Source organism: Psittacula echo (assembly GCF_963264785.1).
Source record: "Psittacula echo genome assembly, chromosome: 7".
Taxonomy (NCBI): Eukaryota; Metazoa; Chordata; class Aves; order Psittaciformes; family Psittacidae; genus Psittacula; species Psittacula echo.
Genome location: NC_137740.1, coordinates 59,410,403 through 59,437,034, shown reverse-complemented (window position 1 = coordinate 59,437,034; position 26,632 = coordinate 59,410,403). Strand labels below are relative to the sequence as shown.

The 26,632-nt window shown below is 46.5% G+C and overlaps 1 protein-coding gene across 1 annotated transcript in view; it reads right to left on the bottom strand.

Moving 5' to 3' along the window:
* GPC1 (glypican 1) overlaps window positions 1-26,632 on the bottom strand; it is a gene marked incomplete at its 5' end in the record, with an annotated part of 198,335 nt that overhangs the window by 130,878 nt on the left and 40,825 nt on the right. The window lies entirely within an intron of this gene.

The following is a 26,632-nucleotide window of genomic DNA, read 5'->3' as shown; positions in this document are numbered from 1 at the left end:
TCAGGCTTTCCCTGTGGAATGGAGAGAGAATTTAACAGGGTTTTTGGAACAGATGTTTGGGGAATCTGGTACTTAGTCTACGACAACTGCTTTCTAAAACTGTTCCTAACTTCTGCATAAGCCACCTTATAAACTCAAATAAATAAAACTCTGTTCCATAGTTGCTCTTGCTGACTCTGCTGCAGTAAGCGCTGCAACTTGAGTTCATATTAAGCCAACAACTGAGCTTTCCCAAGTGGCACCATACAATTACATCAACGCTGTATCAACTGTGATGTTCGTGATCTTGCTAGAAGGGCATTGAACACTGTCTGTTGGAAGAGAAAGGTGGCACCAGATCAATATCCATTCTTTTTGCAAAGAAGGAAAATCTCATACTGGAAACAAGCTACTACCTACCGCCACATTTGCTCACTCTGGATCTTACCAAGCATCTGATCTGCTGACCTCCACAGAACTTAGAGGGATAACTGTACATCTAAGGAAGCACTCAGATTCCTTCACACCTGGCTCTAGTGCTGTTCATCTGAACAGGGAGATTTACTTCAACACTATGAATTAAACATTAATGTCATTCATATTTCTGACCATGTTCCAGGGGACTCTACTCAAGGGCCACAGAAAGGGGCAACCCCAAGGCAGCTTTGCCACGATAAAATGTCCTCTGTATCTCAGGACATTGTGGAAGTCAGGCACTGAAATGGGGCTCCAGAGACAGCACGTGTTGCTGTACACATAGGAAAGGGCAAACAAAAGATTTCCAGTGGTTAACGCAAAGTATTCCCCAAATGCCATCCTCTCTAGAGTCCTCTGAGCTTCAGAAACCAACAGTGAAGGTTTTGGAGTGCCAAAGTCTGGAACTGGAGCTATGCCAAGGGGTATACAGACTTCAGGAAGCTGCTGACTAGTCCGCCCTCCTGGAATTGCCAAAATACTTCATTTGGCTTGAATTAGCCATGTTTAGGTCCTTCCGTTTGAGGACCTCTATATACATCTCAGCATATCAAAACTACTGCAAGCTCTTCCAGTTCGGTGCTAAGAAAGGACACAAGTGACACAGGAACAGGATTCTCAACGGCTGACTTCACTCATTTCCCAAACTCAGACCCTGGCCTCACTCCATGTGTGCCAGAAGCAATGGTAACACCTGTAATCCCCTCTCCAGGAAAACAATACCGAAGATACCTGAAACCCAGCACTTGAAAAATCAAGATCTTCAAGACTTGATACGGGGCTGAAATCTGCATTCACCATCTAATGACAATATCAGTGCTACAAGAAGGGAATTCTCATATGATATTCTGGATCATAAAAATAGCCATCAATCCTTTTAGGGAGTATTCCTCAGGCTCGGCACTGCGCCAGCCGCAGTCAGCATCACTTCCACCCTCGGTGCCTCAAACCTCCCACAAACCATTACACCTTCAGCCTGACAAAACCAGGAAGAAGGAAGAAACTCAGGTAACAGTGCTAACACTGTGTGGTGGAGTTATCTGGCAGGAAGAAGAGGAAAGTACGGCTCAGTAAACACAGGTTCCAAGTCCAGTCTTGGATGTGGTGGGAAGCTTCCCTGAAACATGACTGATTTAACACCATTAGACAGCATGTGAGCAGGGCCTGCGCCTGCCAGCTCCAGTGCCAGAAAAGGTGGACAGACAGAAGCTTTCTTATTTCCTCTTGTGCTTTGCAATTAACACCTCTAAATGTGATGGCTCTTCTTATCTTAGCCAGAACCAAGCTCAGACCGTAACATCACAACCTATGACCATCGAGAGCATCTTCTCCCTCTTTAACAACAACATTGTGGTATTTGAGAGATATTTTCCCAGCATGGCAGATGTATTTATTTTCCAATTAGAAGAGACTTAAATCACACCTGGCAGAAGAAGACAATTCACTACAACATACTCTTATCTTGTTTTATGTTTTAACCAAGTCTCTTACGACCCATTCTGCATTTCAGGATCATGTAGACAGGTTTAATAAATAGCTAAGAATCACCGATGAGCATCCTTTAGAAAACAAAGCCATTAAAACAAAACTTAACAGGTTGTAGGTAACAGGGACACCCCTCTGCAGCCATAGGGTCATTGCATAAGGTAGAAACAATGGTTTTCTAACCTCTTACAAGCTCCATCCAAGCGTAACAGCTATTCCCAAACTGACAACTGCTTCATGGACGTGTCTTGCTGTAGGAAAGCACAGTGCGCCTGCACAAGAAGGCAGATAAAAGCAGTAACACAAACAGTGGCTGGCTGTGCTTTCACTGCTGGAAAAAAAGAGAGAACAAATAGCTTCACTTAAGTCTCATGCTACCATCGAAGATGGAAGGACCTCTAATCTTGTAAGGAATGGAGCCAGAGGTGTGTTGGGGCAGCCTGAATGCTACAGAGACAAGGCTTGGGAAAAACTCTGCAAATGCTGTTTTCGTATGAAACAGTGATGAAAATCCGTGGGGCTAAGGAGGAGAAGCCTGTCCCTTCCTCCCAGCACCAGCCCGACCCTTCACTCTGTCTGCTGCTCTTTGGCTACTGAGCTACCAAAGTGGAACTGACACGAGCCTATCCCTTGTTTGTTTGCCAGCATGTCTCTGCCACTTAAAACCTTTTATTTCTAGAAAGAGACCCTTATGGCCTATCTGTAAGGAAAACTGGAAACCTAGAGATCTGTGGAACAGGGAGGGAGAGCACACCGGGCAGCCCTATGGGGAGGCAGTTATGTCAGGTTGATCAAATGTTTCCAGCCACCACCTAAAACCCCATCACAAACCCTCACAGAGGAGGGCTCTGGGAGGCAGGACAGGCAGGTCTGCCCACAGTGCCACCGAGACTCACAGCCACAGACTTCGCCCCTCTGGTACCAAGGGACATGCACCTCTTGCTCTCCATGGCAGCACACTGTTCCTGCGGATGCACTGGTGGGCAGGACAGGACTGCAGCAGTCCCATAGTTTCACACCTAAACCACTACTGTGATTTGCTCGCTGCAGCAGAGCTGCTCCTTCACACCCTCCATGCATGTTTCTGCCAGCCCTGTGCTCCCTGATTACTTTTCTCTCCAAGGAATTTGTCACGTATTTGCCCAAGACTTCTTATGAGCCATCTCTCCCCCTCCATATCATGGCACAGCCATAATGAGCATACATGACATCTCCTTGGGCCTTAAATCTGTAAGCAAAATCTCATGCAAACATGAGGAAAGTGCACAGTAAGGACAACAAAGGAGTACACAGAATCCCAGACTGGTTTGTGTTGGAAGGCACCATATGGCTCACCCAGTTCCAACCCCCTGCCATGGGCAGGGACACCTTCCCCTAGACCAGGTTGCTCCAAGCCCCTGTGTCCAACCTGGCCTTGAACACTGCCAGGGATGGGGCAGCCACAGCTTCTCTGGGCACCCTGTGCCAGCGCCTCAGCACCCTCACAGGGAAGAACTTCTGCTAAGAGCTCATCTCAGCGCCCTCTCTGTCAGGTTAAAGCCATTCCCCCTTGTCCTGTCCCTACAGGCCCTTGTCAAAAGCCCTTCTCCAGATTTCTTGTCAGCCCCTTTAGTCACTGGGAGCTGCTCTAAGGTCTCCCCTTCAGGAGCCTTCTCTTCTCCAGGCTGAACCAGCTCAGCTCGCTCAGCCTGGCTCCAGAGCAGAGCTGCTCCAGCCCTTGGAGCATCTTTGTGGCCCTACACACACCATGTCTCCTGCCCACTGGATAAAAGCATGTTTTGCCTTGTAAATAAGACGGACTGCAAAGGCGTGCTTGGGAGAAACAAAGCACAAAGGAGTAATGTGGTTTCTCATGACCACTCACAGCTGAGTGCCCTGTGTGCTCCTACAGGAGAAAGTGTCTCATGTTGCTCGGGTGAGAGCCCCACCAGCATTCTGCTTCCAATATCAGTCATGTCCAATTCACTCCTCTGCAGGACGGGATACGGCGGCTGCAGGTCACGGTTACAAGCAAGGGCAGAAAGGACCCTAAGAAGTAGAGAGGCTCCTCAAAGCTTGGCAAGGAGCCCACTGCTTTCTCCAGGAAACACACCAAAAGCCTTCCAGCTGGGTTTGTTTCACAGCAAAGGGCTCCGTTACAAAGCTGTGTGGGAGAAGGAAGGAACAAATGCCCCCCGGGCTGTTGTGAAGAGCACGCTTTAGAGCAGCTGCTCCCCCTGTTATCTAATCTCAGTTTTAATTGAGGTTTCTCCTCTCCTTGCCTTACCTCCGTCCCCCCGCGCGTGCCCGTCCCGCAGCAGCCAGCCGCAACCTGCCCGCACACGCTGGGCTCTGCCGCGGCCACCAGGCACGACACACGCTTTGTGTGAGCTCCCCTTCAATTCCAGCTCTTCATCTGTTAAACACCTCCCAGTTGCCAAATCCCTCCAAATCGCCAAACCCCTTGGGCATTCCAAATATTAAACGAGAAGGGTTATTACAACACAGCCAGCAACAGAAACCGGGGCGAGGCTGACGGTCACAGGGAGCCTGAACCAGAGTTAATCCATACATGCTCACTCAGGTCTTTTTCTTTTCCCTGTTTTGATAAAGGGCAATTCATAGCTGGCATGACTGTCACAATGCCCCATGACCCTTTGGCCTCATTATAAAATATAATGCAGAGCTGCAAATGCAAGACCCAACTGAAGAAAAACCATGGCTTCTGCAGCTTTGGTTTTTTCCCATTCCAGCTTTCTTTTCCCAGGGCGTAACTGTGGCTCCCAGTGCGGGACAAGCCCAGAACATTAATGTGTGTTTATTTAGAGGCTGCTAATGTGTTTGTGTTGTGTGTTTCTAGAGCTACAGACCACAACAGGCAAGGTAACAGCTAACCAACTGCAGAGCTTGTTCCCAGAGGGGAAGACAAGAAGGGTTAGCTGCTGAATGCATCTTAGTCAGGAGAGAAGCTGGAGCTGTATTAATTGTTCATCAATCATTTAGCAGAGCTCTCAAATGTCTAATTAAGCAGACAACTGGAATTAAGCAAAGGGTATCTCTGAAATGCCAGCCCTCTTAATGAAGGTACTTCTTACATTCAAGTGAGTACTTGATTAAGGTGTGCTTGTGTGGAGAGATGTACAGAAAAATCCTCAACCAGGTGGTTAGTTCATCTCCTCAGTAAGCCTATGAAAAACCAGTCCTTTGGCAAGGCAACTTCACCTTCGCACCTAAGTGAGCACTTGAGCTAGGCAGCAAAGCACGAAACAAAGAAGCCTCATTGAGCACACGGGGCTGCGGTGCAAACGCCAAGATGCCCTTGGTGGCCACACTGGGCTTAAGCAGGAAAAAGCTCATGGGGACGAGGTTCATGCCCGTGTCCATGGGGACCTCGAGTGCGCCAGCAGGCCAGAGATTTGCAGCAGAGGAGCTCCTGAGGATTCCCTCTCCTTCCACGGACAAAGCCAAAGCAGGCAATGACCTCTGCAAATGGGGCAGCAGCTTCAGAGCCCTGCCATCGGCTGTCAGGATGCATCAGCCCAGCATAAGCTTGGGCAGGATCTATGTCCCTTGGCAGCTGAAAAGCCACTACTGGCACATCAGCAAAGAATCATCCCGGAAGGGTGGAATGAGGCTGTTATCCCGATGGAAAAAGGATGACACTGAAATGTTTGTGATCGCTGGATACAGATGGCTGCTCAGCTCCCCAGAATTCATTGCAAAGTCAAGCAAGGGAATATGAGGATGCCACCATCAGCTACCCATACATCAGTGAAACCATGCACTAGAAGCAGAGCAGCAGCAGGAGATGTAGCATGTATCAGAGAGATCCAAACCTGATCCTGTTTTTCCTTAGTGCTTGCAGGGATTGAGAAGTTTCCACAACTGGTTGCACATACTGCATTACACAGCATATGCCGTGGGCCTGTGCCCCAGCTGTTCAACATGATCATTTCCACAGCTGTGTCCAAATACTTCAAAAAAACCCCAGCTCTGAAATTACAGAGAAAAGGAAAAGAATTCCAAGATTTCCCTGGAAATCTTCTACCAAGGGGTGAGGCTGCTGCTGTTCACTAAAGTTACCCACAAAGCACCCTGACCAAGGCAAAAAACCCCAAAGCGGTCCTTCAAAAAGAGGATGAAAAGCACCAGAGCCCCATTTGCCTCACCTGGCATAGTTACCTGCACAAGGAACCCTTGAGCCTCTCTGTGTCGGGGTTAGAAAGACCCTAAAAATAACCCAGTGAAAACTGATAGAGTTATCCTAAACATCTCTCTCGTGGGCTTACTCCTGAAGTGTGATACTTTGATACCGACTTTGGCCTGAAGCCGAGCTTACTAACACACACCAGCACAGGGAGATCAGCTTGCTTTCATCTTTATCGGCTTCTTTCCGCCCTGGCAGATCCTCTGTCTCCCGGTCTGCCTCTCCAGTTGCTCCAACATCACAAATTACCATCAAAACTGTGTACTCGCTTTCCAAACGTGTAAGCTGATAAAACAACAACTGCTGGGTTGGCTTTGCTTTGCAACAAGGGTGCTGCGACATTAGGATTTCGATTTCTGAACAGAATCTGTCTCTTAAAAAGAAACAAACCCAAAACCCACAAGGAAGAAGAAAAATTCAATCCCTAAAACCTCCCTTGCCACCAGGTGCTCTTGCAATGGGTGTCTAATGCTGCAAGCTTACAACAGGAGAAGCTACTTTCACACAACAGTTTTCTCACCTATATAACCAAGGTAGAAAGGCCTGAAGAAGTGTGACACGTTCCTTGGTTTCCTTAAATATCACCTGAAAATCCCAATTATGATTTAAGCTGTTGCTTCTGCACATGAACACTCTCACTAGTTATAAACCCCCCCCAAACCAACAGGCAAAACCAGTCACAACAGCAGCACCAGCACTTGCTTGGAGCTCAGCTTCAGGAAGCTAACGTTGGCATGCTGCAATACTGATAAGTGGTTTTAATACATATTTAAGATGCCACATTGCAAACTCTTTCTATAAAGGAGCCTTAGATGGTACAAAACTGTACTCGAAAAAGAAGAAACCAAGCAAGCTCTTCCACAAAGGAAATTACTATCAAAATGGATGCTCCCTGTCATGTTAAAATTCCAATAAGCATTTGTTTCAGCAAATCCTCGGCAGCCTCTGACACTTCTATTATTGGGGCTGACTGGGTTCATCCTGCCCTTATGAGAATAAATAGTGGAATGGAACTGGGGAAGGGAGCTGCTGCAATAACACACACATCAGTCATCCATTTAAAGCCCCTCTTCAGCAAGTGAGAAAGTTGGCTTTTCTCAAATGTGATTCCAAAGGGAAGAGGGAGGAAAGAACAGATTCAGCAGCTCTGGTATCTAGCGTGGTTATGGGGATGGTGCTTCACTGTCCATGAGCCAAGTAGTGCAGCGTGGCTTGGGAAGATGCCCAAGAGCAACAGCTAGCCTGCTCCTGCCTGGAGCCCATCTCTGGGTGATCCAGCAGGCAAGGAGGCCTCCTGGCATAAACTTGGCCAGGAATGGCCCCAGTGACAAAACCTGAGATGGATCATGCCCTCCCAAGACATGATCCAGAGCTCACTTCTGCCTGGTATTGGTCAGGATTGCTTTGGATTGCAGAAGAGGCTGGGTGAAAGCGGGCAAGAAAGCAACGGGGCTCAGAAGGAAGGCAAAAACCAAACGTGCAAGATAAAGCAAGCCAGCATGGGTGTCCCAAGAGAAGGAAGGCCCTAAGTGAAGTTCACGGCAGGCAAACTGCTCTAGAAGAGCAAGTCAGGGATATGCACTTATGCAGGGGCTCTCCTTGTCATTACAAGGAGGCAAATTACTGTGCGCTGAGCCCAGGGCCACCATGAAGGCTAATTCCCCAAAGGCAAACTAGCCACCTGCAGCTCTACCTCCCTCCTCCCCTCACCCAGCTCCAGCTCATGCTCGGGTTAGCTTCCTACTGCTGTCAACAGCTACAGCACAATACGCTGCCTGTCAGTGCTAAAATGAGAAGCAGCATTGCCAAAACCTGAGTGCCCTTCCCTGGCTGAGAAGCAAAAGCTTTATTTAAATGTTATTTCTATAACTCCTTCCTTGCAGATCTACAGCCAAGCTTAATTCATCTGGGAAACCAAGAGAAACTGTCTTGCAGCCTTTCGTCATGCTTAACTCTTTCAGAAACAGATATTCTTTAAACTTTTCCTCTGCTTATTTGTTGTTTGGGTTGGAAGGGACCTTAGAGCTCATCCAGTTCCAGCCCCCTGATCAGCAGAAAAAGGCTTGTTTTGGTCCATCAACACATTAGTAAGAATATGAAGCATATTACATGCCAGGAAGGAGGATGCAGCCAGCTTCATAGCAATCATGGCTGGAGGAGAGAAGCCATGGGGAGATCTCATCAATGTGTACATACACCTGAGGGGAGGGCACAGAGAAGATGGAGCCAGACTCTTTTCAGTGGCACCCAGGGACAGGACAAGAGGCAATGGGCACAAACAGGAACACAGGAGGTGCAGTTTGAGCATCAGGATACAATTCATCACTGTGAGGGTGACCAAATACTGGAGCAGGCTGCCCAGAGGGGTTGTAGAGTCTCCATCCTTGGAGATACTCAAAAGCCTTCTGGAGGTGGTGCTGGATCTAAGTGATCCTCCTTGAGCAGTGAGGTTGAACAAGATGACTCTCAGAGATTCCAACTCCAACCCCAACAATTCTGTGATTCTGTAAAATTATCAATATACATCACAGGCTTAACAACAGCCTGGAAAAGGCAATGCCTTCCAGATGAGCACTGATGGCCCATTTACACAGCAAGGAAACCAGCTCTCAAGGCAGAGCTACAACAGGAAAAGCACAGAAATCACTCTGCAGGCCAAAGTCAGCTTTGGTCTCAGGAAAGCCTTTCCTCTCTCTCAAGGAGAGCACCTTAACCTGCTGTCTCTCCACTTTGCTTCCAGTTTTGTAAGCCAGGTACAGACCTTTTACTCTGCTGCTGGAGTGCTTTTTGACAAGGTTTATTTTTAACTTCTCCTGGCAGTAGCAGTGTACTTGGGATAATCAGGCAGGCATCGCACTCTGTTCCTCAAAGAGCAGCAGATCTGCCTGTAGTGGGACGCAGACAGCAGCTTTTCTTGCTACCCCTGCTTTAGGAGTAGGGACGGTTCGGTTATCCCACCAAGCTGCAGCAATAAGGAATTTCTCTTTGAAAGCTCACTTAGTACACCTTTAACCTTCAGCATTGAGGACATGTGTTCAGGCATCTGCTCTGCAGCACTTTATCCAAAATTGGTATTTTTCTCCTATCACAAAATCTTAGCAAAAGTGAAAAATGTGTTCCTATAACACTCTGGCTTCACTTCTGCATATCTTCTAAGATCTAAAACCTCCAGGCTCCCCGCATACGTTTGAAGATGGCTGCAGAACTCAACAAGTCTGCACCCTTCTATTTCCACATTCATTTTTCTTCCCCACTGATACCACAAAGCAATCTCTAATTCATAATCACATCCGTGTCAGGTTCCCAATCTTAAGAGAAGCACTTGGCACTTTAATCTTCAAGCAGATTACACGTTTCCTGTTAGGACTTGAAATCTAACTCTGTGCATCTGTGTGGGTGCCTGCACCTTTCTTAAGATTTGCTTAAAGAAAGCAATGAAAGGGAAGGATGAACAAAGGGTTGAGACTTCCCTATCACAGGTCTGGAATGAGTTTCACTTACGATGAGAAAATGGAGTGGAAGCGGCCGCTTTCCCTCTGCTCTGCCTGTGTGGCATCAAGGACACTTTCTGTGCTAAACTCCCAAAAAGGCTGTCCCTGTGCCCCCAACTCCTCACTTGAAAGCATCAAGCCCCGACTGCTCAGGAGACCCTGCAGCACTGTAACTAAACAGAGCAGAGCCATTTGGAAAATAAGGCTGGCTACCCAAGGTGGCAAAGCTAACCATGGAGCAGTTTACAAAGGGAAAGTCAAAATAACACGTTTTCGACTGTGAAATACTCCATCCCTGAGAGACTGATAAAATAAATATAGCCTCCACAGCCTCTCTCCTGGAATGAGCTGGCATTCACAAGCCTGCTACTAACGTCCAGCCAAAGGGGGAACATCAAACACTATCTCCCCTAACAGGGGCTGGGGTGTAGGAAGGACCTCCAGATGAGGACCTGAGTCGGGTTACCAATGGCTGGAGTGAGCCCTGCTAGAGAAAAGTGCAGGAAAGATTAATGATATTAGCAATACAATAAAGGTTTTGAGTAGTGAAATTCAACATGTTGGTCACTGCCTTTAAAAATACCTTCCCCTTAAATCTGTGCTGGCAGCATATTAGAAGCAAAGTGACTGATACTGAGGACACACAAATCACAGGCAGCATCAAATCAGAACTCCACACTGCTCTGCTTTAACCTTGATCGAAAGGGACCACTTCCGATGCTTGGAAGCCTACGGGTCTCCAAGGTTCATCCATTAACTGACTTCCCATCTGAAGCTACCAGTAACACCACCAGCTGGGTACCTCTGTGATGTGGAAGGCTGCTCGCTAGAAGCTGGAGTGGGTTAATAAATCAGAGCACATGCTGGATGCAGATGAATGCACCGCGGAACTTTTGGTCACCAGCAGCCTGGTTCTGATTCAAACCAGAGCGTGTAGGTCTTGACTGCAAGCAGCACTTTTATACTCAGGTGATGGAACGAACAACTTCTTTTATGCCAGATCATAACTGGGTAGATTTTAGCTAGGGAAGAGACTACCATACATTGGTATTTGGAGCATGTATATATTTATACACCCATAGAAAAGAGCAGAATAAACCACTCCCTCCTCCCTTTTGATATATTTTGCCAGGAACTAAGTGCAGTTCCTGGAGTTTCAGCTGTGTTGTGGGCTTGCTGCTCCTCAGCATGACAGCAGAAGCACGCTGACGGCTGAAGAATATTCTCTCTCACAGGGATGGAGCAAAGAGCTGCTAAGGCAGGAAAGCTTTGACTAAAGCTGTCCCTGCGAGTGAGTCTGATGAGAAAAACATGGTGCTACCCAAAAGCTAGCAGTTAGGGGACGTAGCACTCCCTCACACACTCATTTTCAGAACTATTATAATCAAAGAGAGCTCATAGCACTTTGCTTGGCTCTATATAAACGGGGGCAGAGGCCAGGAGAGTGTTTTGCAGTTAATCACACAGCACAATACGAAATAGCTGTCAGTGAACTCCCCCCTCCATTTATTAAAGGAGGAAATGCAGCAAGACTGGTAGCATGTATCTTCACTAGCTCATCCCTGCTCAGTGTGGCAGCTTGTGCCCATGCCACCTAAGCACAGCAGCCTCTTGTTAGGTTTCCAGCCACAATGTCACAACCCACCCAACTGGTGCAGAAATGGCAATGGATAAAATGCAGGCAACAGTCTGGTGTGAGACCTCACGAGCTGCTGTCTTATAGCACATCCCAGATGGAAATGGGGCTGTCTCACAGCAGGGGCTGAGAAGGAATAACAGGTCTTATAAGTAAAATATGATAAAAACAACCAGCAGAAGTAAATTTAGACTGAGTATCAGGGCAATGTGGTGCTGAGATGTGTTAGAAAACACAATAGTGTCCCCAAAGTACTACTAAATAGAGAGCTAGTCAGAACTGGGCTAGAAAAGAGCTAAAAAAATAACAGTCTTGCTCAAAAATCAATAAGGCCTGCAGGTCCTGTGATGTCTTCCCTGTCCCTGAAGCCTGTGAAATACATAACCACCTTGCTCGTTTGCTCCCTGACCCCTCTGTAAAGCTGGTCATTGTGAAGGCCAATTAGTGCAAGGTGAGGTGGATTTTCCACTACTTTACATCTCCTCACTCGGAGATGACACTGGTTCTCCATGCCATTCCACAAAGGCAGGAGAGCATTTGCAAGAGAAGAGCAAGGCTCACAGAGGTTCACATCAACAGTTTGGAGGTGCTTTTCCTAAACACACACACACACACGGATGCCCTGTGGCTGGCATAAACAGCCAAATCTGATCCAAATCACTGGATGAGAAATCACCTCATCCCCAGCAGAGACTAACAGACTTGAGAGAAGGGCACTTTGTGAGGAAATGGGTCATGAAGCTCAAGAGGGCAGTTTTAAACCCTGACTCTTACCATCAATACACTGGAAACCCAGGAAGGAAATATCCAATATTCACTGGAGATCTGCTGCTCCTCATCATTACAGACCTAGTCATGCAGAGGTGAGATGTGTGCTGGGTGCAGTCATTACACCTCTCAGTCTGGCAGAGATTTATTGAGGCCCATCAGAAAGAAACGAGACAGGATTGTGTGACCTGACTTGCAATATGCTTCAAAGAAAGTAAGTCATGGCCAGGACAGGAAATGAATTTGGCACAGTCCAGGACAAACCCAACACATAATACTGGCCCTTAGCTTCTTGTTCATATTAGAATCATAGAATAGTTAGGGTTGGAAAGGACCTTGAGATCATCTAGTTCCAACCCCCAAATTATCCAAAAAACCCCATATAAAAACAATAGCAGTGATCTTGAAGCACTAGAAACCAAGCTGAACTGGGGCAATTCTTAAAATGAAGACTCTTAAGTAACAAGGAATATTACTGCTTCTGATCCCTGGCTCCACATCCACATAAATAAAACCAAGCCTTAATTCCAGAGGATTTTTACACAATGGTGTTATTTGTTGGGTTTGTTCTCAAACACTCAGTTCCTGAGGTAAGACTAAGTCAAACTGAAGAGTGGCAGAGGGGGCAATAAACCTGGAGATGTTTGAGGGTAGCTGTGCACGTTCCCAAACTATTGGTCTAGAAGCTCTAGAATTATGTAGCCCAAACACCCTTTACTTAGGGGAAGGAAAAATAACACCTATAAGGCATAAATGGCTGGGACCTTTCTATGCTGCAATGTTACAAACATTAAGAAAGTAATTTTTCAAAGACCTAGAGACTACTTTCAGGCCAGCTTCTCTCACCTGACTAAACTGGGATTAGTTCAAGTGTGAATTCTTTCTTGACTTTCGGTTTTGTTGGGTTTGAGCGACAGACTGACCTTTGGAGAGAAGCCTGCAATAGTGCATGCACATACAGAACCGCTAAACATTCACCGGCTTCAAGAGAGCTAACTTCTCATAGAATCATCGAGTGGTTTGGATTTCAAAGGACCTTAAGACAATCCAGTTCCAACCCCCCTGCATGGGCAGGGACACCCTGTTCAACCTGACCTTGAACACTGCCAGAGACGGAGCATTTAACACTTCTTTGGGCAACCCATTCCAGTGAACCTGATCTATTTTGGACTTCTTATTTCAGACTTAATGCAAGAGGTTCTAATCCACACTTGAACCTTCCATGTCTATATCAGTATGCTAAATCACTAGGCTGTGAGCAAGCACAGAGACCATTCAGACTGCACATTACTCAGTCATACCTGGTGCGCAGTGTTCAGCACTGACTCTAAACATATCTCTTCCTAAAGCAGGCCCTTGATCCTGCAAAGGAAAAACACCCCTATCCTGCATTAACGCAGTGATTTAAGTACAGTACTGAGATTCAGTTATGACAACTCAGCACGCTCCAGGTCCTCAAGCCTCTGTCCCACATGCGTTGAGGTATGTAAACGAAGATAAATACAATACCTGCAGACTCAATTCCAGTTGCTTAGTCCAACTGAGCTAAGGAAAACGGCATCTATCTCATGGGTGTTTCAGTGTGCGTCTACACTAAAGCTGCAGACTGTAAGCAAGCATGCTTCAGAGACCATCTCCCCATCATCGCCACCCACTGTGCTTTGGCTCACAAGGCTGTGGTAGTCACACAGCACAGGAAAGAGATTCCTTTCGGCTGAAACTAAACAGAGAGACGTGCACAGGAGCACACCCATTGCTGGCTGGCATTCTGTCTACAGGTCAGAAATAGCCTGTGGCAAGAGCCCTCAAAAGGTGTATGACATGGACATTTGGTTTGTGTGCTGTTCTGCTCCAACACACCGCATCATCTGCTGAGCAGCCTCAAGGGTCTTGCCCATGGGCATTATGGTCACCCAGTGCACACCAGCAAGAAACCATGTCTGAAGGACCTTATTCTAAACACTATTGTACAGCACCACACAGAGGGCACAGAGCGCGTGTGGAAGGAAGGTCTCTGCCCATCTCTCTGCTTTTCTTTTGATAGCCTTAACTCTTACACTTTCCTGCTTGCATTTTTTATTTCTTTCCTACTTCTTTTACCCACCTCTTTATGAATCTCAATTCTATTATCTTTTTCTTTTCTTCATCTCATTCCTTTTTCTGTTCTCCTGCGCACTCCCCTCGTGCACAAACTCCCTTTCATTTCTTGGTCTTTGCCTTTATTCCCCATTGCCTTTTATTCCTTTCCATTTTCGTTGAGACTCCTATACTATTTCAGTTGTTTATGAGAAAGGCTTTAAAGTGACTAACTGTTGTTAGGAAAGCCCAGTTACAGGTCAGGTCCATAGCGCTAGCTGGGGTACTAAGATGAAGCATTCAGCTCATTCCTCAACAAGGACTTTACAACTTGAGCTTGGCACTTCCCCACCTCTGCACAATTACTCCTGCTTGGAGTGTGCTCTCAGAAGAAGCCGCACAATGACACTCGTGTTTGAGCAGGTGACTGGGGTTTCCTACCACAGCTGGGTGGGGAATTAGGTGTTTTTAAGTGAAGCAGATTTTGTGGCGGAAGGCAAGCCAGAAACCTATGGATATTGAGGTTAGCCCTCTCTTTCTACCTCTAATGCTAAGCACATTAAACAGGCATAATAGTCCAGTATTTCCATAGGCACCCAAAGGCTTGCAGGAAGGAGCAGCACATTAGTCCTGCCTCCTGAGAAAACAGGTGTTTGCTCTCCACATTTAATTCCTTCCCCTTTGCTGCAGTTCATAAGAGACTAAGAATTTATTAGCAAAGCTGTATGAGAGTTCCACTGTTCCTGCTTCACCACAGAGAGGAGGGACTATGCAAACAAGGTGGAGAAAATACAACTAAATCAAGCAAACACTAAAAACTAACATTGTGGGAAAGCTTAGCAAGCACAGTGACTACGAGATTTATAAAGAGAGCATGCTGACCAAGGCTATTGCAGCAGAATCACCAGAGACGTTCTGACAACAACTGATGCCTCCTTGAAGGAAACCAGGTATTAAAAAAAACCTGATTCCCCTGTATTTCTTGTGATTTTCCAATAACCATACACTCCTGCAGTAAAACAGTAACATGAACTTATGCTGACCTTTGATATTTGAACCCAGTCTGAAGGAGAATAGGAAACAGGAGTCCACGAGAGGCCAGAAGTGAGTGTGGCTCTTCATAACTGCATGCTATGGGGCGGCAGCCCCTTACACTATGTGCTTCTACTGCAGTCAATACCCCACTCCTCCTCAGAGCACAGGAGTGGCTACAAAACACAGTGTCATTGTCACCTTCCTCAATACAGCCAAACACGATGCCTACAGGCAATGTTATTCTCTTCTTTTCCCCAAAGGCCAGGTTGCACGTTTGTGTTAGGGATCCATAATTCAAGTTGCAGGAACCTCAGTTTCAACACAGTGCTAGTGCTTGCCTCTGGTTTGGTAGCACGTGGGTGCCAATATTGCCATTGGTTAGTTCATTAAAAGGGCAAATGTGATGGCAGCCAAAAATAAAAGCATTAAGTTCAAAGTTGAAGCACACGAGAGCAGTTAGATCCCGCATTCTACCCTCATAACAAAATGAAGTAAAATACACATTAAAGCTAAACTAAACTAATCGGTGATGCATGATACGTCTGCCAACCTTCAGCTTCCAACCACCAAACTACTTCTTCCTCCTGCAGGTACCTCATCTGAGCAGGCAAGAGAAACTCTTCAAAGGATCCTTTGGAGGACAACTTGTCTCATTTAAACTGAAAGTAAGTGGATCTCAAGAGAAGTCAGTCAAAGTGTTTCACATCTCATCACACTCATATGTCCCAAGAAATGCACATGAAGTTCTAAGGACGCTGCCAGCTTCCTAGGTGCTTGCTTAACATAAAAAAGGCAGCCAGGGGAGATGCCCCCAGAAAATTTAACTGTACAGGGAAAATAGAAGAGATTTTCTGAATACAGACCAAAGAATGTGACCTGTGCCAAAAGATGATCAGAAGTTTCCTTCTTAACCATGTGAAACACTGGAGAAAGACAGAAGTGAGCCAGTTTCTACAAGGGCTTTTTACAAGGGCCTGTAGTGACAGGACAAGCGGGAATGGCTTTAAATGGACAGAGGGGAGATTGAGATGAGACATTAGGAAGAAATTCTTCCCTGTGAGGGTGCTGAGGTGCTGGCACAGGGTGCCCAGAGAAGCTGTGGCTGCCCCATCCCTGGCAGTGTTCAAGGCCAGGTTGGACACAGGGGCTTGGAGCAACCTGCTCTAGTGGAAGGTGGGGTTGGAACTAGTGGCAGGAGGCTGGAACTGTATGAGCTTTAAGGTCTCTTCCAAAACAAACCAGTCTGGGATTCTATGACATGATCCTATGACAATGCAAAACCTGTTAAATTTATAGACTTCACGTTTTATTCAGCTGTAAGATCCCTGCCCTTATTTGCCAGAGCCTTAGCCCAAGCCCGCAGCAGTGCTGTCGACAGATGGACACTGGTGAAGATCAGCACCAGGACCTACCTCCAGCTTCAGTTCTCACAAAAGATAAGTGAATCAAACCTAGTTTTCCACTTCCCCTTTGACAACTTACCCCACACATACAAAAAGAGGTTTGTTTTTTTCCCCCAGTAAATCAATTCTCACACCTTCCTACCAGTGGCAGTGCTGGTAGAGGGGAAGGGCAACACACAGTGTTGGTGGTCCCCCTCCTGTTTGCTGTCAGCGAAAAGCAGACTACAGCTCTGCAGCAAACTCAAACTCATTTCAAGCAAATACTGGATTACTTTAGGCAAAGCTTCCCTAGCGAGCAAGGTTTTGCAAAATAGACTGCTCTGGATATTCATTCCAGTTACCTCAAACTCAATTCCCATCCCCAGAGCCCATGGGAAGTCATCACTATGATCCAGCATCTAGAGGCATCTGCAAAGTTTCCAGAGCACTTGTGTTACTGGTCAGTCTTCCTCAGCTGCTGAGCAACATCAGACACCTTCAACGACAGTGCCAGAGACAGGGATGCTCCAACCCCACACATTTATCACACACTTTACTAAAACTGTGTGAGCATCCCATCAAATGTAACAGTGAGACGAGAAAATATGCATATTAAAAAGCAAACCCAAGTGATCTTCAAAACTGCAGTGAGTGTGAGCCTAGAAAGCGGGTTTTCTGTTGCTTAATTAAGTTCAAAGAACAATGTTCAGTGAAATCTATTCATCCCAAAGTGCTGCAACTGCACGTAAATGCTACACTTTGAATCAGGCTGCCAGTCATAAGCTCTTATCAAAGCCATTGAAGTCTGTCATGCTGAAGAAGCCACGACACTCTGTGTTTCTCTAGACTAACACTGCTGTGCCTTTCTATGCAGCTTCCTAAGGCACGTCAGTCTGTTATTTTATTAAATGCTGAAATTATTTTGCCGCTTGTTGAAGGTGACACACACTTAGGGTGGACAAATGAAGCTCATGCTCCTCATTCGTGATCTGAGTAGTTCTCTGCAGATAATTTGGTTTTCCAGCCAATCTAATTATAGTCTGAAGTTACTGCAGCAAAGACTTTCAAGTACAAAGCAAAGAAAATCGAGCAGGAGCAAACGCTGTTCATTAATCCCCACTGGCATTGGTAGGAGTGGCTTGTACCTTCAGGCTGTTCTCCCCACCTTAGCATTCAATCTTTATCTTACCTATAATGTGAATCAGATGGTAAATATTTTACCTTCTCTAAACTCCGGTAACCCTTACAGTGATCAGAGACAGTCTGTTTTGTTGTATGAATTTCTTTCTTCCAATCTAAAACATTCCTGAGCAAGATCCCCAAACAGTATTAACTGACACCGTGGCAGTGATTTATTGAGAGGATGGGAGTAAGAAAAGAAAGTCTGTTCATGAGACTAATTTCTCCCTCCGTAATACCTTTAATAAAAACAATAATCTATTCATCCTTCTTGACTTCTCATCATCTCCCTCTTATTTGAAGAAAATACAGCTGCCACATCAATTGCTGCTAGAGTTTAACTTTTAAAACTTCAAGTCATTAAGATCACAAGGTAATTTTAGCCCAGCAGACACAGAACCTCACCACTGCAGGGCATGATCCGTTACAAGGCGGGGGGAAAAAGTCTAACCCAACCCTCAAACCCTGCAGGTACAAATTCTGCCTTTCCCTTTGGATTTTGCAGGGCAGGCAGTTTGTCTTCTAAGATGCAGCCTGTCCTTTGGGAAGGATGATGTGAGCCTGCCTGGGCCAGTGAGGTCCCTATGCGAGCTGCCTGCTTGGGAAGGATGCCCGCCTGCCACACGCTTGCCCTTGTGCCTCTGAACAAACCCACAGTGCTATGAGGGCTTCTCACTCAATACTGCAGCCAAAGGCTCATCCAGAAAACGCTTTGCTTGTTTATAAATCATGGCAGAGCTGGTGGAGCACTAACAGGTCTCCTAAAGTGCCTTTATGGCAGGGTTTGTCCAAGGGCAAGCGTGGGGAGACTTGCAAGCACTCACACCCAATGTTGGGCAGTGCTCCTGGAAGCTGACTCCAGGCAGCCGAGGATTTGGCTCCTTTCATCAGGCTGCATTCATCCATCCAACAAAGGAGCACAAACCCTGTTTTCTCTTCTGGGGGAGGGCACCTTATTCTGGCAAAGCCACACAATGAAGGCACAATGATGGCTAGCTTTGGGGAGAGCACACAGGAGCCCTCCTGCCCCTCACAACCACCACAGCAGCAATGATCAGTAGCATGCAGTATTCCAGATACAAGTTGTGGCAAGCGTTTATGAATGGCCAAAACCAAAACTAAGCTTGTGGGGTTGCAGCACAATGTTCTGAGCAAAGCCATGACAGCAACACTTTAATTCACAGGAGGTCAGCACCTATTATGAACACACTGCTCTGATGAAGCTCTGAGCTGCATGTGCCAGTGGGGCCACCACTGCTGTCACTATCTGCACATATTCCCAAAGCCAGCAGTCTTTGAGGGACAGCTGAGATGACCAAGCAAGCCAGTGGTTCCCAGTCTGTCAACAGACCCATCACGGGCTAACACCTGTGTCGTGGTTTAAAACCAATCAGGCAGCTTGTCCACTCATTCCCCTCCTTCCTCCCCCCACTCCCAGAGAGATGGGAAGGAGAACTGAAAGAATGCAACTCCCACAGGTTGAGATAAGAACAGTTTAATAACTAAGGTATAACACAAATCACTACTGCTACCACCAATAATAATAATGATAAAGGAAATATCAAGGCAAGAGAATACAACACCTCACGACCCGCCAACCGATACCTTGCCCTCACCCAGCAGTGAGCTAGCGCTTCCGGGAACTCTCAGTTCTACATCCTGGGCATGACGTGCTGTGGTATGGAATACCTCTTTGGCTAGTTTGGGTCAGGTGTCCTGTCTCTGCTTCCTCCCGGCTTCCCCTCCTCCCTGGCAGAGCATGAGACTCACAAAGTCCTTGGTCAGGGTAAACATTCTGACCAGTAACTGAAAACATCGGCTTTATCGGTATTATCCCCAGGCTGAAAGTCAAAACCACAGCGCTGCACCAGCTACTAAGAAGGAGAAAAAGTGACTGCTACTGCTGAACCCAGGACAACCCGTTACAATTCATGGCCTTCCAACAGCCTGCCTGGTGCTCACAGTTAATGGCATGACGAGAGGGCTGTGGCAGCCTGGCACACTGGTACCAGGATGGCACTAGGCAAAGGCCCTGGCACAGCCAGAGCTGAGACAGGTTTCTGCTCACTGCGATGTCTCAGGATGGTGCCACCTCTGTCCTGCTGCCCACCAGCTCCCACCACCCCTGCACTTCCCACAGGACCCCACGGAGGGCGAGCTCTAGGACATGCTGGCTACTGGGAGTACAGCTTGCCCTGGACTGGTGGCAGGAGGGAGGCACTGGCCCAGGCTGCAGGGGAAGATGGCAGGTGGCCCCACCTGGAATACTTACTGGGGTCCTCAGCACAGCAAAGACATGGACCTGTTGGAAAGGGGTCAGAGGAGGGCCACAGAAATGATCAAAGCAATGGAACACCTCTGCTATGAGGAAAGGCTGAGCGAGGTGGGGTTGTTCAGCCTGGAGAAGAGAAGGCTCTGGGAGACCTCATTCCAGACTTTCAGTACTTAAAAAGGGCCTATAAGAAAGATGGGGAGAGACTTTTTAGCAGGGCCTGTTGCAACAGGACATGGAGTGATGGTTTTAAACTAAAAGAGGGGGGATTCAGGCTAGACATGAGGAAGAAACACTTTTTCAATGAGGGTGGTAAAACACTGGCACAGGTTGCTCAGAGAGGTGGCGGATGCACCATCCCTGGAGACATCCAAGGCCAGGCTGGATGTGGCTGTGGGCAACCTGATCTAGTTGAAGATGTCCCTGCTCACTGCAGGGGTTTGGACTGGATGAGCTTTGAAGGTCCCTTCCAACCCAAACTACACTATGTTTCACTCTGACATGCAGCCTGTTCCCTCTCTTTATTGACAAAGGTTGTCCTCCTTCCTACAGTATGACCGACTCTGCAGAGGAGCACATGCACCTCAGCAACCAGCAGAGGTTTAAAATCCACCGCTTTGACAGCAGTGTTCTATGGATGCCAGGTGCCATGGTGAACCTGAAGCAAAGCACTTGGAAAAGGCCACCACTACATCTCTTCAGACTAATAATCCTTGCTCCTCTCCTCCCAGCTTCCAGGCTCTTGCGCAGCTCCCCCAACACTGCCCTATCAACTTCCCGAAGTTTTCACTTCCCTCTTCGCTTCAGTATCAGTAACAAAAGTGGACTCAGCCACGTGTGTCCTGAACACACATTGCCAACCCCTGCTCAGAGCCAGAGGAACTCTCCAGCGGAAGACAGGAACATTTGCTGCTCTTGACAGAAGCACTTAGTTCAAACGTGTTGTAATTGAGTGTAAAACATGCAAGAAGACAGAGAAACCTGACATGGCATCTGTTACCTGGTGAGCAGAGGTCTGTGCTAGTGTTGCTCAAGACAGTTTGTTTAAGGTCTGCACACTTATTTACCACCCTGTGTTTGCTTTTCCTTCGTGTCATACTCCAGCACAAGCCAGGCAGAGCTCACTTCTGGGATCTGCTATCCAAAAGGAAAAGGTTTCCCCCACCCTCCAAACAAATTCACGAATTAGAGTGGATGGATCCTGATAGGCCCTGGGCACTGAAGCTGCAGTATGCTCTGTGTGGGCAGACCCTGCTTTGGCAGTGTTTATGGTCAGATCACAAAGTAATAAAAGGAAGTCTGAACGAATGCAGGGAGAATGTCACATCTAGGCACATAATCCAACCTGATTTCTGCATGGGCTTTTATATGAAATACTTGCTTATTTCATATGCCAGATGAAGATTTCTCTTCAAAGCTCTGCCAGAGAGTTCTGAAAGACAGCTTTCCTTACATCTACTTAGCTTCTGAATCCAGGTTTTTCAGAAGCCTCTCTCCTACCACCCATTATTCCCATCTACTGATCTCTCATTAGTCGCTCAGCAGTGTGTAACATTGCTCTTCCTTTCTTAAAATTATCCTCTCTTGATTGCAGTGATCAAAACTAGAAGAATATCATGAGAATTGCTCTATTCAGTAAATATAGACAATCAGCAAGACATGCCATAGGGGAGTGTTTTCAGCTGATTCTTCATCAAAAGGACACCAAACCATCCTGTTTCAGGCTAGGTCTTGCACAGAAATCAAGCAGGATTTCTGGAGATGAGTGCAAACATCATAGAGCACCTGCCTGCCACCCTGCTGATGGGTTTCCTCTGAGGCAAGATGATGGCCATATGCCTACATAGCTCAAAGGCCACAATGACATGTTGCTGCTTGAAGGGACAGCATCACCATCACACTGCCTTGTCACCTCTCAGGTGCTACAGCATCAAGAACCAACACACTGCGCTTCATAACCATCTCTGATCCAGGAGGCAGGGGACACCTGAACCAAGTGTGAATCCATCAGGTTGAACCCTGTCCTCCTGCTTAAATCTGTTCATTCCTCAGTTGTTCTTCTGGAAAGAGAATGAGTCAAGCGGAGACCACCAGGATGAGTCTTTACACAGACAGGTATCTCTGAAAGGCTGGTCCCCCTAAAAACCCAAAAACTAAAGCTCCCCTTCATGACAACTAAAGCACCCCAAGCACACAAGACATTGCTAAAAGAAACGCAAACAACTAGAACATTGTGTAGTTTATACATAAATTTTGTACGTGCCTTCCAGAGTTTAATGCTTTGGGTTGTAACTCTTACCTCTTTATCACGAAGAGGTTATGTTTTCTCTAGTGTGAGGTTGTGAGGCTTTTTTTAACTAGACTCAAACTTCTCGCAAAGTCCCACTCTTGGCAACCAAACGTTCCCTATCATCAGACTTGTGATGAATCATGGAATGGTTTGGGTTGGAAGGGACCTTAAAGCTCAGCCAGTTCCAAACCCCTGCCATGGATAGTGACACCTTCCACTAGAGCAGGTTACTCCAAGCCCTTTCCAACCTGGCCTTGTACAGCAGCAGAGCACAAACACTTCCCATTCAGACCCCAGCCATAGCATGGCTATGACAAGACTATCAGTCGCACAGTTAAGCACATCTGGACTGCTCTTCATGCCCTGCGAAGAGTTCCATCCTCAGGCTTACGGATATTGCTGCTTTATGTAAACTCCAACAGCTTTTCTCAACTCCTCTTTACTTTGACAAGGAGGGCCTCCTTCATAAAATGAATTTTGCCTACTAACAGTATGTCCACACTAGGAAATAACAACTCACAACCTCTCCAAAACAAACTAAGTTTCAATTGAATCTGAGGTGATATCTTTTGGTATCACCTAAACCAGAAATCTGAACAGAAAGGGAGAGAAAACATCATAAATCATTAAGCTAGTTGAAATAAATGCTCTTAATCAAAACCTTTGGCAAAATAAAAAGCCTCCTTCAGCAGATCCACAGACCCCGTTGCTAAACTGAATTTACTTCCATTCTCCCAGAAAGTGTTTCCAAATGCATTCCTAGGCTGTGCAGAGAGGAACTTCTGTCTTAAATGTGAAGCCACTGTGGTGCCTATACCCTTAAGCTCTCCTAGAGCCTGGGAGAGACCAACAGGCAGAACCCTGTGGCTGGACAGTCCCACAGGCAGTGTCTGTTTAGCTGTTGTATTGATGCATTTAAGAAGACAGCTTAAAGACAAAAATGTACAAGCCAAGTTCCGGGGAGCAGATTTTCACCTAGTAGCAGCAAGTCATTTGAGATTTTCAAAACACAACATGATCTGTGTAAAGACAGAAAGTAGGAGCTAAATCCTAGCTATTTAATCACAAAACCTTCCCCTACAGAGTCTTGTCTGTGCTTCACTTCTGTAAAGCGAGTGAAAACATTTCTCAACCCCAGAGTTTGGTTTTCAGTTAAATTCTGTGTCAATAAGTGATGGGCTCAGAGAAGTACTCCAGCAGATATACACCTAGCAGCCAAACACAAAGAGCTGCTGCAAATCCAGACCCCTCTCTGTGTCTAAGCATCAGCTGCCATCTTCAAGGCCCTCGCATCACGACCCTGATCTAGTTCACCAACAAGAAGGAAAATCACTGTGGCTGACTGAAACTCAGCATCTTCCTGAAGCACTCCATGAGTAAGCACCAAACACACATTGGAACCAAGCTGCCACTAGAGAAGCCTTTCAGCCTGTTTGCATAGCCACACAGTCCAGAGAAAACGTTCATGGCTTTGCATCATAATAAGGACATAAACCGGCTCCCCAACACTGCACTGCATCTGGTCATCATTGTTAGTGTTGTCTTTCCCTGCTTGCACATGCCAGTTTCACACTAAATCCCCTTCTCCTTCCTTCAGTGACACCAACCAAATCCTTGAGATCCTTGCCTAAAGGGTTTTCTCCCCAGCACCCTGCACACCCGTGCTGCTCACTCCTGGCACCTCTCCATCCCCAGAGCCTTCCCTCAAGGCTGCCCACCCTGCCTGCAGCCGGCAGGACCCAGCCGATTCACAGGGACTGACTGAAGCTGGGGGCAACCACCACGTATTTCCTCAGTAACAGATGCACAAGTGACTCCAGAGGTACTATGAGAGAAGTGGCAGTGGTGTGACTGTATCACAGATTACACTCAACTGGTGCAAGAGCAACCACAGAGAGCCAACAGCTCAGTGATCTTTAAGTTAACAAGTCACAAGCTACCATAACACAATAGAAAACAACAGCAGCGGAGTGACCTACATCCACTCGAGATCTCTCCCTCAACAGACATCTGATTACAAGTGTGTTTAAACACAGAGTCGAGACCTGCACAGTTCCCTGTGATCTTCTATTTCAAGCTGAGTATCAATGAGGCAGCAAATTTTATCAGGAAGAGGTTATTTTCCCTTGGTATCATCTATCCTGACACTATAATGTAAGCACTTTAAATGTCACTGCAAACTCTACAAGCTCTGCTACAAAAGGTTGAGGGAAAACATTGTTCACTGGGCTGGGCAGAGTATATACATAATTCTGTTTGTAAAAGCTCTTAACAACTGAACTTTGAAAGCTGTTGGACTGCTGTAAATAAGACTACATGAGAGTATATTTGAATCTAGAGACATGCACAGGACCACAACACAGCTTCTCTTCCCAGGTATCTTCAGAGATATCAAGCACCCACTGCCTGTCCCGGACCTTAAGAGGAGTTGTGGGTATTCAGCGTGTCTCAGGATTCATGCTTAGGAAGAGTGACTCTCCAAATGCACAGCAAAGATTGACACTGTTGAAGGCAATTGGTCAAATTCTACTGGCTTAGATGGCCACATCTGTATCTCATTAAAAATAAACAGCTTAACTAGCAAAATATATCCAAATCAGTTTCATCCTCAAGGACCAGACATAAAATGAGACATATGCTAGGCTTAGAACCATAGAATGGTTTGTGTTGGAAGAGACCTTAAAGCTCACCCAGTTCCAACCCCTGCCACAGGCAGGGACACCTTCCACTAGAGCAGGGTGCTCCAAGCCCCTGTGTCCAACCTGGCCTTGAACACTGCCAGGGATGGGGCAGCCACAGCTTCTCTGGGCACCCTGTGCCAGTGCCTCAGCACCCTCACAGGGAAGAATTTCTTGCTAATGTCTAATCTGAATCTCCCCTCTGTCAGTTGAAAGCCATTCCCCCTTGTCCTGTCACTACTTGCTCATTGGAAGGTACTCAGGAACGACAGTGACAACAATATCAAAACCTGAACAGAACAAGAGAGAACTGAACATCTCCAGTGAGCATTAAAGCACAGACTATGCCCAATGTAAAAATAAAGAAATAACAGCTCAACTGATGACATGCAGCAGGAATTGAACAAAAGATCAATTCTTCTTTCAAACAACGAAACTAGGAAATCCCTCAATTCTGCAACCTGTGCCTTAGGCAGTGACACATTGCTATAATACACTGACTTACTGCACACATTGCCCTGATAAATGCCAGGGTCTGACCTCTTGATCCCTGGACTACTTCAGGATTTCTGAAAGCCATAACCAGTGGTTACAGTCAGGGAAGCAGCTGACCCTTGGGATCTCTACACTAAAACGGCAGCTCCCAGCATTTCACTGTATGAATCTGCCATTCACAGAAAGGATGAGTTATACTGACAGCTACTACTTTAGCACCCACGGGCACCAGCAAGAAGCACAGAAGCAGCTGGGTCAAAAGCAGACGGCCAAACAGCAGTTGCTGCTCAGTTATGAGTCCTGATATAATTTGCAGAGGAAAAGCAAGCGGACTTGCCAATTCTGCTTTATGGGAACCCTGAACCAAACCTCACTTTCTGGCACCTCACTTGCTGGGACCTGCGACTCCTTGATGTTCACAAAGACAAAAGGTGGAAGGTAATGACTCTGTTCTCACTGCCATGAAGTCTTCACTAGATGGGATGTCAGCCCGCGTTGGCTACAGAAGTCCAAAAGGAGGGACCTCAGAGGAAGGGAGGTGGAGGGATGACGTTACTAACAGGGGACATCGCTGGTCTACCATAAGAAATCTAAAATACTTCAGCAAACACAGCATAGAAGTTTGCATGAAAGCCAAGAACATAAAGAAAGGTCACTGCGTTGCTCAAAGGGGTTTAACTGCTAAATGACTGATTAAACATCCATGCAAAACAACAGAAAAGGCCACCTCTTTTAAAGCATCTCGGTCCACATCACTGTGCAGAAAACACAGTCAAATGCAGAGGTTAGATGACAGATCAAAGTCCCAGCCTGATGAACAACACTGAGGTTAAGCAAGGCCCAATAGAACTGATGTTCTTATAAAGGGCAGAGGGCGAGAGGGAAGAGAACAAAATACTAAGAAACAGCAATTGTCTCTTATTTGCAAAAAAAGACTTGCAAAGCATTTTAAAGAATTCTGATTGCTTAGAAGGAAAAAAATACTGCATCTAAAAATCGTAATGTTGGCACTAAGTGAAATATAGCTAAATGCAGGGATATACTATGGGGAGAGGTATCATTAGCAGACTGAAGCAAAACTACAAACTTCATGGTCACAGGTCTTCCTTAAAGTCTAAAACTGGAGCTATAAATTCAGCTAAGTACGATTAAGGATGTTACTTACTCTGATTTTAGCTTAAGAGAAAGTACTTGTGGAACAGGAGG